This window comes from Protopterus annectens, chromosome 8.part0 (genome assembly GCF_019279795.1).
Source record: "Protopterus annectens isolate FY-2018-M chromosome 8.part0, PAN1.0, whole genome shotgun sequence".
NCBI classification, from domain to species: Eukaryota; Metazoa; Chordata; order Ceratodontiformes; family Protopteridae; genus Protopterus; species Protopterus annectens.
In genome coordinates, this window is record NC_056741.1 from 635485202 (window position 1) to 635500561 (window position 15360).

Genomic DNA, 15360 nt, shown 5'->3' on the forward strand with positions numbered 1-15360 from the left:
TAGCTCTATGTGTTGATGTGGGTGTTGTTTTGAAAGAGTGTGTTTGGGGCTGCTGAGGGTATTTCTTATGTGTACTTTGTCTAGGAGGTCTTTGTGGTTTAGGAAGGTTACATATAAGTGCCTCAGTATATGTGGGTCTATATGTCTGCTTTGAATTGTGCGTGATGGGTGCAGCATGTGTACTACTGACAATCTTATTGACATTAGGAGTATGTTTATGTGAGAGCTTTGCCTCCAGTGACGTTGTGTAAATACATCTCTCACATACCATATAAGTTTGTTTCAGAATGAACTGGTTGTCAGTAAACATGAGGCAATTTCTACATTGCCTCAGGATGCCCATATCCACCAAGCCAGTAACAGAGACAGTAGGAAAGTTCATATCCATGGCAACAGACCTTTTTTTATTGATTAGATTGTTGGCGTGAGAATATCAATCATTGTCAGGAGTATGTGGTTTGCAACTATGTGGACATAGCTTGTCACTGCAAACTAGTTGTCCTGTGTGCAACTAGATATTGGAGAAATGTCAATTGTGCTTTTACAGGAAAATGTCACTCAAGGTGTCTGAGTCTGTACAGAGTACTGCCAAACACTTGAGGGGAAACTAATATGTGGACCCTGAAAATTTAAGGATGAAGTATTTAGGCAGATATTCTGAAGTTGGAAACAAATCAAGCAGTAGATACTGAAAACAAAGAATTAGCTTGTCAAGAATGCTACTGCCTGACAACTACTAATGCTGGTCTCAGCACAGCTTCACTCTGTTAGGATACAATGCTCCTTTGCTTCTTCTCTCATCAGAAGCAAAATGTTAGCACCAATCCCAAGAAGAGAAGCAGGCCACAGCCTATTTGGTGATTCACAGTCTTGTCCCAGATTATGCAAGGGTCTGTAGGCTTGTAGCCTTTTTCTGCTAGATGCCTCAAATAGCACTCACTCTCCAGCCAGAAACAGTTAGGAATCAATGCACTCTGCTCCTACTCTCACCAGGATCAGAATATAAGCACAGATTCCAAGCTGACACCTATAAAGCAGTTATTAGGCTTTCTGGTGATTATCAGTCTCCAGGAAATAATGTAACTGCACTCCTTCTCTCACCAGGAGAAAACAGAAGCACTAATCCCAAGATGACTACTGAGAGGCAGAATGTGGGGTGTACAATAACTGGTGGCCTTGCAATAGATGCTTAAAGGTAAGATGAAAAAAATGGTTTATCCTAAACACTGCACTATTTTTAAAAGAGCAAGATAGATTGAAAGGGGGTGTACACTTTTGTATTCTGGTACTATGGAATACAGTAGGATGACCAACAAATTTAAATAGTTGAAGGGGAATGATTTCACAAAATGATAATTTTGTGCTTACTCAAAACAGCCATTACCTTTGCTGGTATTCCAGCCAATCAGAATGCTTAGATACAAAGACTGGACCAAATAGAAAGCATTCTCAGCCTGCAGGTCTTGTTTCCATGGACAGTTTAACAGCTAGCAGTTAATCAAAAAACTTACAAATGGGGGTCTGCTCTTTCCAGCCCTTTAACCTGCTAGTTCACAAGCCAGAGCCAATTTTATAGTCAGACTCAAGCCAAGCTTGAGCAGGCTCTGGCTTTGCCCACTTTACTGATAGGTTGTGTTTTAGACTGTTCAGAAAGCAACTGGGGATGTTGTCAGTACCTATGGAGGCAGTATACTTGACTTTATTGAGTGCTAGCAGTACTTGGTGCCTGCTAATTGTTGGGGAAGTACGTTGGCGGAGATTTCACCTGGTGGAGCTGGGGGCAGTGGAGCATTAGGTTCAGCCAGTACACTTGTTATGTCATCTGATCAGTAGTACCATTCACAACCAGTTCATTGCACTGCTATGTGTTGCCTTTAAGGGTCTGGACATAGCTGAAGAAGGCCTTGTGGTTGCCCTTAGCTTACAAGGTTATCCTGACCTCATAAATGACCTTGTTGGACTTAATTAAGCCTCTTAGTTTCTTGCTTAATTGTATAACAGAGCACTTGTCTTTAAGGGAGTTGCTCTTCCTGATTTTGGCTATGAGTTTTCTTCTTTTTATTATATACCCTGTTTAGGTAAGCATTTGGCCAGTGAGGTTTGTTTTTAGTGTTTGTATTGGGTTTATTTCTGGTAGGAATGACAGCCTTATTTAGCCAGTCATATATTTGTATAGGGACTCCATGAATAATTCTGCATAGGTAGCTGTTGTTTCAGGGTTAGGGGGAAACTTGAATTTTGCCAAACTGTTACTTAATAGAATGTAGCTTGCCTTGGGATAGTTCCAAACTGTTACGGGTTTAGATGGGTTTTCTGGACTTCAGTGGAAATGGCTTTGTGATCTGTCCTCACTAGTGAGGAGGTGACACAGCGAGGTGTGTAACACTGTCACATGTTGGTGAGTACCAGATCCATTATGCTTGGTCCTCTGGATGGAGCATGCACTACCTATTCCAGGGTGTTTGCATTAATAATGTCCAGGAAACATTTTGCCTATGACTTTGAGGCAGTGTACATTTCCCATTCTATAGAGGGGTAGTTAAAGTCAGCCATGAATGGGGTGTTTGGTTAGATGCTGAGAGCCTCTAGTAGGTTTAAGTAAGAATCATGAGACTGTAGGACATAGATGGTGACCTGTAGCTAGCCATGATATGGTGAGGGATAATATCTATGGTGACTTGCACATAGATGAGCTTCATAGCATCATCCTACCTAACCAACATGTAGGTATGTGTGTTGTTAACATGGATGGAGACACTTCCACCCTTGGCCCCAGTCTGTGCTGTTCTTGGTCCAAATGTATGGAAGGCACTGTAACCTTGCAGTGCCTGAGTAATTTCTACAGCTTTAAACCAAGTATCAGTCATACCACAGATGTCTACATTCTCCATAGTGAAGAGGATTTGAAGGGTGTGGAATTTTTTTATTTAGGCTCCTAGCATTGAGTAGTAACACCTTAAGGTTGCTTATAGACATTTTTCACTAATACTGATATTTTTGTCTTTTTGGCATGGCCTAAAAAGTGGCTGTAAGGGGGTGAATGCAATTTTAGCCAATTTCAGAAACCTGGGGGACAGATGCAGCCCATCCTTAGCAAAGCATAGTCTGTTGACCATGTCCTCCCATGCTGACGTATTCCCCTGGAGTGACACCAGAAACTAATCCAATTATTAAAATCAATCATTTTATGTTCATATTGTGGCATCATCCTTGGTGCAGGGAGAATGCTGATCAATGCAAGACTCATACCTATCTGTGATAGTTATTCCAAATGATCCATTATGTCTGTTTTCATTGAGGTACAATCTCAGGTCATTGACATCCACGTGGACTATGATAGAATCATATTGGTACCTGGGGTGTAGTGACTTGAGTGCGTGTGTGATATTGTGGATCATGACTCCAGATAGGCAATTAACAGTTATTTTTTCCTTGTCTAACCTGGTGAGTGGGGCATCTGTGTGATGCACAATGGAGTCCCAAATGACAAGAGTATTAGGTTAAGTATTTGCTTGCCTTATGGGCTTTGCTCTTGGGGAACCATTGGGTGTAGGCTTATGTGAGATGTTTAGTGTTGCCTTTGGTGTGTAAGTGATTGATGAAGAGCAATGTTGCTATTAGATGGCCTTGAATCTCTTTCAGATTTGTGAAGGTTTGTTTTAAGCACCTCAATGTAAGACAATGTGTGTGTGTGTGTGTGTGTGTGTGTGGTAAGTGGAGTGTGTGAAGGATGTACTATGGGTATTCCTGACAACCTCAGTAGTATGCAAGATTTTTGCCTCTTAGAAAGTGGTGTATTTGCATCTTATGAATACAAAGTTATTTTCTTTAATGTTATTAATGAAAGCACCCCTTAATTATATCAAAACTGGTAAGTCCTTGGGAATGTTCTTTTAGCATTTCATAGATAAGATTAAAATATTTTTCCATATTTACATTGGAAGACAAATTGTTTGATAGTCCTAATCCCTGAATTTGTCACATTCAGAGGTTGTGTGATTCAACAAATGCTCAAAATGTTCCTCTTGCTTTTGTTTGGTGTCTGCTCACTGTTTACATCTAGGCTGAAATAATAATGCATTTGAAAGTCCTATTCTTTAAAGAAGGAATTAATAAATGCAGTCTGCTTATATGTTTTTTGTTTTTTATGATCATCTTATGATGCTTCTGAAGCTAATGTTTTTCATATAACATAAAGATCAAGAAAGATTATCTTTGTTCATGGGCATTTACAAGCCTAGCCCATAGTTTTTGGGCTTTACGCACCCCTTTAGTATGAGGAACTATACCCATTATTTTGCTGTGCCTCTGTTGAGCAGTGACACTCCATCCATTGGTCAAGATTTTTGTCTTTCATTATCCACTGAAAATCCCAGATAATTATATCTGGGGATGAGAAATGCTCAGGGATCATTTCAATAACCGAGATTCACTGGCACTTGAATCCAAGAAACTAACTACCAGAAAGCTATCTTACTAGAAGAAGGCTTCTTTCAGAAATTATACTTTCTATCAGGCTAGAAACATCCTTCCTCCCTTTCAGGGTTATCTCACCCCACACCTCTATATTTAGTATAAACTAATCTCTAACTGTTGTATCTTGGGGAAAATGACATTTCCTTCATTGTACCAGACGCAGAGTCATGGAACATTACCCACAGACACATTCAGGCACATTAACACCCACAAAATGCTACACATACAGGAAAACAGTTTCCATTAGCTTGCATGCAAACTGGTAACAGTTTTCCTTCACGTAATGGAAGTGACCTCCTCTCAAGAAAATAACATTTCCTAGGATAAATTTGCCTCCTAGTCCAACTACCATTGTGTATGCCTCATCTTTATTAAAATATTTTATTTACGAGTCAAACCTGCTTCCATCACATTCTTAGCATCTACTATCTTCAGAGACTAATTGCTTTTTTTAGCTATAGCAACTTTGACAAAACTAGCTTTTTCTAGTGAATGATCTTTTTCATACTATCTGTTTCAGAATTGCTCATTTGATTTTTTTCTTCTGTTTTTCCCCTTCAGGTATAGTAACTGTATGCATTTATTTTGCAGAATCAAAGGCCTGTCTGCTGTAATGTCTTTATCATCGGAATCTGACTTTTAACAGGTGGTGTACTTAAATGTCAATATTTTGGCTGATCCTTTTTGGTAACAACTAACCTGACAGAATAAGCATTTCTACTGCTAAAGAGAAAATAATTAATATATGTAATACTTTAAAACTTTTCATGAAGAAACATGATGTTTTGATGTGCAAGTTAGTTTTTTAAATGTACTTTGTCTCTGTTTTGCTACATAATAGTGCTCAGAACATCCATTATCTTTGTATCTATAATCATATCATGAACTTGATTCATATAAACTGACCTGGCAAATTAACAACTTACTCAGATCAAAACTATTTATTCTAACTTTAAAAAAGTATGAGGATTTAGAGAACATTGTTTCCAGTGGATATTTACTTTTACTGTGTACCTTTAGTGAGATCTGATAGGACAATTTTGTCAGAGTACCTCTAGGTAAATCCAAACCAGAGATGGCAAGCTAGACAGATTCCCCAATTTACAAGTTATATATATGTATTGTATACAAATTGCTTTATAGAGCTTAACACATGCCCCACTCACTAGGTTATTATGTTAAATTATTGAAACGATCAGAGCATTTTGCATCATTCCACTTTTTTCCAGCATTTTGTACTGAAAGACTAAGCTTAATTTAATTGTACCTTCCTGTTATTTGTATTGACATATTGTTCTACCCATATATCATAAGTAGCAATGAGCAACAATTTAACTCATTTAAGGGTCACAGCAAAAATGGAGAATATTCTTCAATCAGCAAGTCAGGTCAAGGCAATCTGTAGAGAAAGCACTTTTACAGCATAGCTACAGTCACACAACAATTAAATCTAGAGATATTTTAAGGGATTTGTAACATGAAATAATCTATCAATAAGTACACTATAAATGCAGCACAATAATATTAAATAAAATCCACAGAATACAGACTTTTGCAGAGCAAACACCTTGTTCCCATCATTCCCCTTACATAAGTATGTTAATGCAACAGCTGCACAACCATGGGAAAAGGGCAAAGACCCTAACAGATTATCAGCTCCAGCAGTACCTCTGCGGCACTTTGCTAGAAGAAATATCCAGCCAAACTGTATGTGCTGTTCAAAATAGTGCAACTATCCACCAGGATTTAACATAAAATTTAAAATACAAACAATATAAAATAATACATAAATACTGAAAGACATCCCAATATAAACAGAAAACAATTTGTCTTTGTGAACACTGTAACACTTTAAGTAGTTCCAACAAAACTGGGTTTAGATATATGGCAGGTTCCTATTCAAAGAAGCTATTAAGTCTGAAATTGGTGTCTTTGGAGGTGAGAGGGAACAGCAGCACCCACAGCAAGCTTATGGAGACAGAAGGTAAACATGTGGGCTTGACACAGACAGTAACCATGATTGTAAACAAACTCCATACCCTGGAGATAAAATACTAGATAAAGTCCAGTTTGACTTCAGGCCATGGAACAGCACTGTCACATTTCTCTGTACACAGATCTATATACAAGTCTATGAGGCCATGAGGAAAGGCAATCTAGATGTTGATGTATTCATTTATCGTAATTAAGCCTTCAGAACAGGCACTCATACTATCCTCCTCAACATCCTAACACAATTCTGATTCAGTGAAATGACAATAAAATTGTTTTGTTAATTTATGAGCAACAAAGCTTTTACACTTATCAAAGAAAACATTTCTCACTGCATGAAACAATACAGGTGAGAATCCCACATATTTTTGGTACTAAAGCCCACACCGTTTTCTATCTTTATTATCAAATTAAGAACAGATCTCCCTACTATCACATTCACTCTATATGTATATGATAGTATGTTCCTCATTTGAATCCCCACTCTAAATAAGCTCCAAATTAAACTACAGAATGTGTTCAGTTTTGTTTAGAAATAACTCACAGAATTTGAGCTTTTCATTAACTGTACCATGTATGTGACCTAAATGTAGTACGTAATACTTCTTTCAGCTGCATCCTAAATATTTCTGTAATATTGCCATCAGATGTATCTGTCAGATATCAACCTTGCAAGTGTCCCAGTGTGTCTGGAATGTCCCAGTCTGAATGGCCAATCAGCATGCCATTCTGGCACCATCATTTGCATACTGCCAGTCCTGAATTCCTGATCCTGTGACTTCTCCACCCACCACCCACCACCCACAAGCTATGATTAACACTGGAAGATGGCCAGCTCAGCCAGCTGCACGTTACTCTTGCAAAGTTGTTTTTTCTTCTTCAGGTTTCCCAGTCTCCCATCTCAGCTCTTCCTACGTGAACATTTTTAGACAATTAGTCTAGAGATCGCAGTTATGTCATCCTGCCTTTGTTCATTTTATGCATTTAACAAATAGAACATCTTTTTATTATAAACTGTTTTGTATGTAAATGAATGGGACTATTTTCAAGGTATACCTTTAAGGTTTCAAGCAAAATACTGCTATTTGAAAGTGTAAAGCTTCACTGTGAAAGTTGATTTCCATGGCTAGTTAACTGATACAAATTTCAAAATGAAAAATTCTGGACATGAACTGATGGTTATAAAAGATACTAAAAATGAAAAAAAATGTGATTAGAGACAGAATATTTATCTATGAAATCACTCTAATAAGACTTAAAGTGCTTTGTTTTTGACCTCACAAACAAGACTTCTACGGAACTGAGTTCAAATCCACCTTTATCATTTTAAATACACTTCAACCACATCATATGACAATAAAAACACAGACTTAAAAAACTCCTACATTAAAGTTAATTTTAAATGTGTATTTCATTAACGCTATAATAGTATGTGAAAAACTATCCATATAAAAATTCATACAGGATGCATAGCATTTTAAATATCTATATAGAAACATTCTTTAAAATAAATACAAATCAGGCACTAAGATGCCCAGAAAAAAAAGTCCAATTAATCATGTCTTCTTATTCTTCTGTTGTACGTTTAAAACATTCTTTATATGCAAATGTCCATTTAATCCTGATGGGCAGCCTGCATCAAATCTCATTTGTCATCTTAGGTCCTTGACCTCTAACTCACTTTAGTACACAGCACACTGTGATTACAGTTATAAAACAGTTAAATAACATCCTGGTTTACTGCCACTAATGCACAAGACTCAACCTTAACAACAGTTAGAGGATTGTTAAGCATCCCCTAGGAGCTGTTAGTATTGAGTCTGCACTAAAAGCAGACGGTGCTGAGCTGACAACACATCAGCAGTGCATGAAACAACTTTGTTTCAACTCCTGTTTCCACCTGCTGTCTGCTAAAGTACACCCAGTACTTTGGCTACAACTGCTTCCCTTTTACAGGAGATACGTAAGACATCAACCACTTCCCCACTGCTTTATCAGCTTTCAAAGCTGATGCAACACATCACTTTTTTTAATCTAAACACACATAAAAATACCTCACCAAAGGTTCAACTGCTAAACAGCAAAATGTATCCAAAAACGAAAAAATAGCAGCAACCACCACTGGATTCCAATATTTAATGACCAGGATCGATAAAACAGCAACGTATACAAGATAAGCACTTTCGGGCTATGACCTTCTTTAGATAAAAGCTACATACATAACATCTGTTCTTATAAGAAATGGTAACCAATCATATTCTAGTATTGTATCCGCCGTTTCTTAAGAGCGGGTTTTAAAGGGACCACATCGTTAAGCCCAGGATACCTATGTGTTGTCAACTCCAATATCTATTTTGTTTCTTCTAACTCTGTATCATTTATCATATCACCCCCTACAAACCCTTTTCTAACTATCCAGTGACCTTTTTACTCATTGTTTTAGTTTATTAGTTGGGATATTTTGCAGTCACCCTTATGTTTATGGATATCAGTTGGGTACGACAGGCCTGTGTTTCCAAATGTTAGCCAAGCATTCCACTTATGCTGTTCTGATGATGCCATAAGAAGGCAGAAACATGCATGTCCACAGCTAGTGGGGATTGACTTTATTGGCCTGAAATTGTCCATAAATAGACTTAAAAAAAAAAGTCATGGACACTCAGAGTTGCCATTTAGCTGAAACACCTGATGTTCTTAAAGGATAATTAGCATATATCCCATGTCACCTCTAATACAAGAGGTTTAGGGTATCACACAGTGGAATGTCTACCTTTGCTAGACTTATCTTTTTGTGTTTTTAACTGATTGTTTTTTTCTGTGTGACTTTTTTACTCATTGTTAAAGGACCTATTTATCAAAAATAATATTTTTTTTGTGTTTTATAAAGTGTAAAGTGTTGTTTTTTACCCAGTTTCTGTAATAAAGTAAAACATTTAGCCATGAAGTTGTCCAGTATAGATTCTCTGTGATTTTTATCTGCTTATATTATTTGTTTGGAGACTCATGTAACCACTGTGTGCGTATTCATACAAGTATCTTGGTGTTTATGCACTAAGCAAGAGAATGCCTGGAAATAATAGGCACAATTGAACAAACAACATTTTGAAAAGGCACTAATACTTAAAATACAAAAAAATGCAGGCATTTCTCACTTGTAATATTAACAAGTACAACACATTAATATGCACTCAGTTATACTTTCATTCATGATATGTAAACATCATTTGTGATGAATTAAAATGTTAGTTTTACAGAAATGCAATAAAATCTGACTCAGTTAACTAACACTGTCTTTTGTCTCTCTTATTAGCTGTTGCCAGATGTTGAGAATTAAATATTTTGCAAAACTTATTAGCTATCAATAATTTTAAATGTTTTATAGCAATTTTACTTTATCATTTTACATTAATGACATTTGTTAACATTTTATAATGATCACACTTCCTAGTGAGCATTTGACAAACATAGTTGTTAATCCTTACACATATATTATTTTTTTCATGATTTTATTGTTTTTATGAATGACATTTTCTGCAGCACTGATATAGGCACACTGGAGTAAGACTTACGGGGCCGATGCTGTAATGGGGTTCTTGGTGCTCACCAGGTAGGGTACAATGGCAAATGACTGAGAGCTCCTCTGTCATACCAAACCTACTCCCCTAGTTTTAAGAGATTTGGATAGTCTGTAGCACTTTGATACACTATGAAATGAACTATTGTGTTGTAATGAATAATCATGTTAAAATAAATTTCAGACTCCCCAAATATGTAGATCAGAGACAGACGTGCATAATGTTATCATCTATAATAAAGATCATCAGGGTACAAAGGCTATCTTTATTAAGGATAATACTGCAACTGTCAGCACTTGTAGCAGGCTAGAAAATGCATCACTTCAAATCAGTTCTACATGTGTTCTAGCAGTGGAAATGAACTGAGGTATTTACTGATTCTTCCCAAGAATGAACAGAATGGTAGCAGTAGGCAGATTTATGTGTCCGTGGTAGTAAATGGTAACAATGCATGGGCCATATTTAAAAGAAAGAGCACTTTTCCCAAGTCTACAGACATCTGCATATTTGGTGAGCCACAATGGAGTCCATTTTGGTATCTGTGGAAAAAGATGTGAATATCAGGCCACAAAGAAGTGTCACAAAACAGAGGCTTAAGTCCACTGCTGATAGAGAATGGTAAGAACTGTAGCTCTCTTTGTTTTACTGGCATATAACCACATAGCCTATTATGATCTTACATTTTTACAGCATCTTTTACACTAATATCTGACATTTGGTATTATTTTGTCATAGGGTATAATGTATATTGCTGAGCATTTAGGCAGATTGTAGTGAGCTGCATGAACAGAAAAACTTTCCAGGGTGGCTGTCACACTCTCAAAAAAATTAGTTTTGTTACCTGGCTTGATGGCATGTTTTACATTGAATATAAGTTTGCTTCCTTGGATTCTTTAAGCAGGTCATTTTTGGATTAGGATAACCTTTAGTGTTGATGTGCTGGGTTAGGCTGGATAAGCTTTGAAAGCTTTATATACTATTTTCTTTTGGTTTAATAATTTGGCAATCTTGTAACTCTGTCATTTAGATTTACTGCAGAATTTTCCACTAAATTTATGTCATAAAGGAATGAGTTCATCAATGAGGTCAGTTAAAGTACCACACAAGGCCATGAATGACGTATCGACAAGTTGCTTGGAGGGGCCTAACATGCAGTTAGAGGTGCTTGGTGCAAGGTGGTTGTTCAGGCCACCAAAGTTGTAGTTTGAGAAATCCTTAATGATAGTATTATTTTATCTGTCTATCTATCTATCTATCTATCTATCTATCTATCTATCTATCTATCTATCTATCTGTCTATCTATCTATCTATCTATCTATCTATCTATCTATCTATCTATCTATCTATCTGTCTATCCTTTGTTGACTGGGATAGTCCCATTAGGCTAGTGACCTCTTTTCAGGTGACACCCAAGGTGATATTTAGTCTGCTAGTGGAAATGTGGCATTAAGGAACTTCTCCTACTCTTTTTGGTAGGAGCCATGGGATCTTTTACACCCACCTCAGCTACTGGCACCTCGAGTGGATGGAACTTTGGTTTAATATCTCAGCCAAAAGATGACGCACTCAGAGGTGCAGCATCCCCTTATGCTGCACTACAGTGACAGCAATCCAATCACCTACAGTTAGAATAAAATATTCCGGCACCAAAGGTGAGTGAGACACCTGTTGCACCACTGACACTGACATAACTGTTTTATATTGGGTTTGATGTGGTGCATACAGGGATTGAAAACAGCACTGACATCAAAAAGTAGCTAATACAGCAGGTGTCAATGATATTAGGTCAACAGACCTGTAAAATAGTTTGCCAGTATTGTGAGTTACCCTGCAATGCATGTGTGATTCTGCTTTCTGTTTAAGTTAACTAAGATGAAATGAGGCAACATTTTTGGAGTTTGAAGGTGGGATTTTCCTTTAAGTGCCACTGAAGAGAACTTGACTGCTTTTATCTGACTTGTAATGCTTTGACAAATTAGTAAGCACGTTTGCTAAACCATTTTTGATAGAAAGTAGTTTTTGTGTACAGCATTTTTGATATCATATACATTTCTATAAGTGCAGTGTGACTTCACTTTCTATGCTTTAGGGGAAGGTTTTTTGTGGTATAGGCAGTAACATTTATGGTAATGTAAATTTATATTTAAGGTGTTATAATTAAATAAAAGTAAAAGTTAAATGTTGCCTGATTATCTCTATAACTGACTACTGCATCCATACTTAAGTGTCACCAGCTTGTCTCCATAGCCAGCTACCTCATCCAATAATACATATAATTGTTACCACTTCTAAGTCCTTGATTTTAACCAGTTATTCTTTGATTTTTAAGGGCTTTTTCCCAGAGATTGAGAGACATTGGTCAAATGTCACTAGCAAATGTCTGAATTCCTGGCTGAAAAAAGTCCACAGGTCAGTACACTGACCCAGTTAAGATAGTTAAGTAAGTAAAATAAATAAATCATGAAATAAATAAAACAGCACTAACTAACCACTGCACCACCTTTCTGCCTAATTATACATCTTAAATTCATTGACATTTCATGCTTACTAAACAACGTCAACAATTCACCCCTCCTCACAGACACCCATGTACACACACACACACACACACACACACACACACACACACACACACACACACACACACACACACACACACACACACACACACACACACACACACACACATACAGACATGCACACACACACACACACACACACACACACACACACACACACACACACACACACACACACACACACACACACACACACACACACACACACAGACACAGACACGCACACACACACACACACACACACACACACACACACACACACACACACACACACATACAACAAAGACTCTGGCCACATGATACCATGTGCCTGCATTGCTATACCCAGGAGATATTGCAGAAGCATTAAACTGCTTCACAGATGAAGTATTCTGTTTCTGGTACAGCATATATCTTTTCTGATGGGTTATGTCTTCTATTTTTAGCTAGTGACATGATTACTTGTTATGCTACAGTCTTTTCTACTTTATTACTGGTAAGGATTACATAAAATATAATTCAGATGACTGCTACAGTTTACAGTTCTCTGCTGGGTTTTCTGAGGTTAAGCTCTACTCTCAGGCATGGAAAGGGCAAGAGTATAAAATAGAAAGATCTTGGGTTACAGTAACCTTTCAGACAACTTTCTATGTCTGACATGCCTGCTTTGTGGTTACGTGTGACCTTATATACAGCTGCCTGTTGGATATTGCCTTCCTGACCAACCTCAAGGGAGATCATAGTACTTTTCAGTAGAAAGAAAAATCTGCCCTTGAACTTTGCTTTACTACATAGGTCCCCAGAAGACATATGCTGCAACCCACTGACTTTGAATTTCTAGCATTGTAAGCAGCAGGTGGAGTGTTAAAATACATGTCGTGAATTTACTGAGTAATGAAACCCTGCAAAAGTCTCATTTAGATTCATTCCTCTTTCCCAGAACAAGTCAATAGCATTGAAGTTATGCTAGCCAGCATTTATTCTGACAAATTGTGTAGAATCTATATGAAAAATGTGGAGCTGTTTCCTGCAGTCCAGTGGTGCAAAGTTTGAATCCTCTATTGCCTAACTGTGTGACTCTGAGCAAGTCACTTAAAAAGACACAACTCCTGGGCTGAGTCTGAAAAAGGTCCATGGAGGTTAGTGCTCTACCCCAGAAACAAATATAAACAATATAAATAAAATAAATATCTAGAACTGGCAGAGCCCATGCCCATAATTGTTAAATAAGTATAAGTCCCTGATTGAATATAAAACCAGAGAAATCTCTGATTTTAACATGCCACATGGCAGATGTAGACAAATCATGCTCACTATATATTCCTTACCTTTCCGTTAAACAATTTAAATCTAATTATAATTTCTCTGTGTAAGAATTAATGTAGAAAATGACAAATGAGGTTTTGGGTGTGGGTGGAATGAAGTTGTCACAATTTCAAAATGAAGACAAATGCATTTATTGTCTTCTTTTCAGCCTAAAATGCAATGTCTTGTTATGAATTGAGTTTGCTATTCACATACAAATATAGTTGGATAGATCAAGTAAATTTTTTTTCATTTTTTTTCCCTCTGCGTGTATAATAGTGAAGAGAATAAACCGTTCCCAAGCCAGTTGGAGGATGGGAGATACATAACAGAAAAAAAACTATATTGACACCACTCAACTGTAATATAAGGAGCAGTACTTGTATCTGTGTGACAAAAGTAATTTCAAGTTTGAAAACTGTAAGCCTCGAACAATGCTCAGTTTAATGCGCCTAAATAATAAAACATTGATATGCTTGCTGTCATGTCTGCATACACTGAAGTGGAAAAAAAATTACTTTTCCCTAACTTTAGTTTTACTGGTGTTTTACTGGCTTCCTATACCTGGGCAACATTTGTCACATCAGTCTTCAGCTACACACACAAACGGAATGGCACTGACAAGTGCAGCTTTTAGTAATCAATTACAGAAAATGCACAAAACTGGGGCAGAAGAAAATTATTTTCTTTAATAATTCAGAAACTCAGTGGAGGTGTGCACAACAATTGACCAAAATAGCCTGCATAAATGTATATGGGACTTCAGAATGTATTTGTTCAGAGATGGTTCGGTATTCTTCCAGACAGTATGGAACTGCTAAAGTGTCAATGGATGTGCATTTTAAGACCTATGCTTCTGGCAGAAAGAAATGTTTTTTGATCACAGATTTAGCCTTGAACCTCCTTGGTGCGGTAATTTGCTTCATAATGTCAGAACTGTTTCCAGGTACATACATTATTAAATAACCAAACTAAACAGGTAAAAACATGTATTATTGCTAACTGTATGGGGTCTAATATCTGAAAACTTTAGCTGAAAAATAAGACTGTGCTCCTCTTTAAAATCCTCTGCTATGACTTTCAAAGGCCATTGCTATGACCTTTCAATTATCAGAGGATGATGTGTATGCCAGTGAATGAAGGCTGTCTAATTCAGTTCATGCAAAATTTGTACTTCTTGACACATTTATAACCAGTGGCTGCTTCAGGCTTATGTTTTCAGCCTATCACAGGCATTCAATGCATTTCTATGGTAAAAAAGTCTACAGCTGTTGTGAGTCATCTCTGCTATAGTAACTCTAAATGGGTATATGGCCATTGGAACTGATGCTAAAGATAGTCCTGGTCATGAGTCAGTTTAACTGTGGACAATAGTGTTTAATGCATTACTTCTTAAATTAAGCTGTGACTCCAGAGCTTTTAGCACAATGCTCGGTCAGCTATTTCACATTTT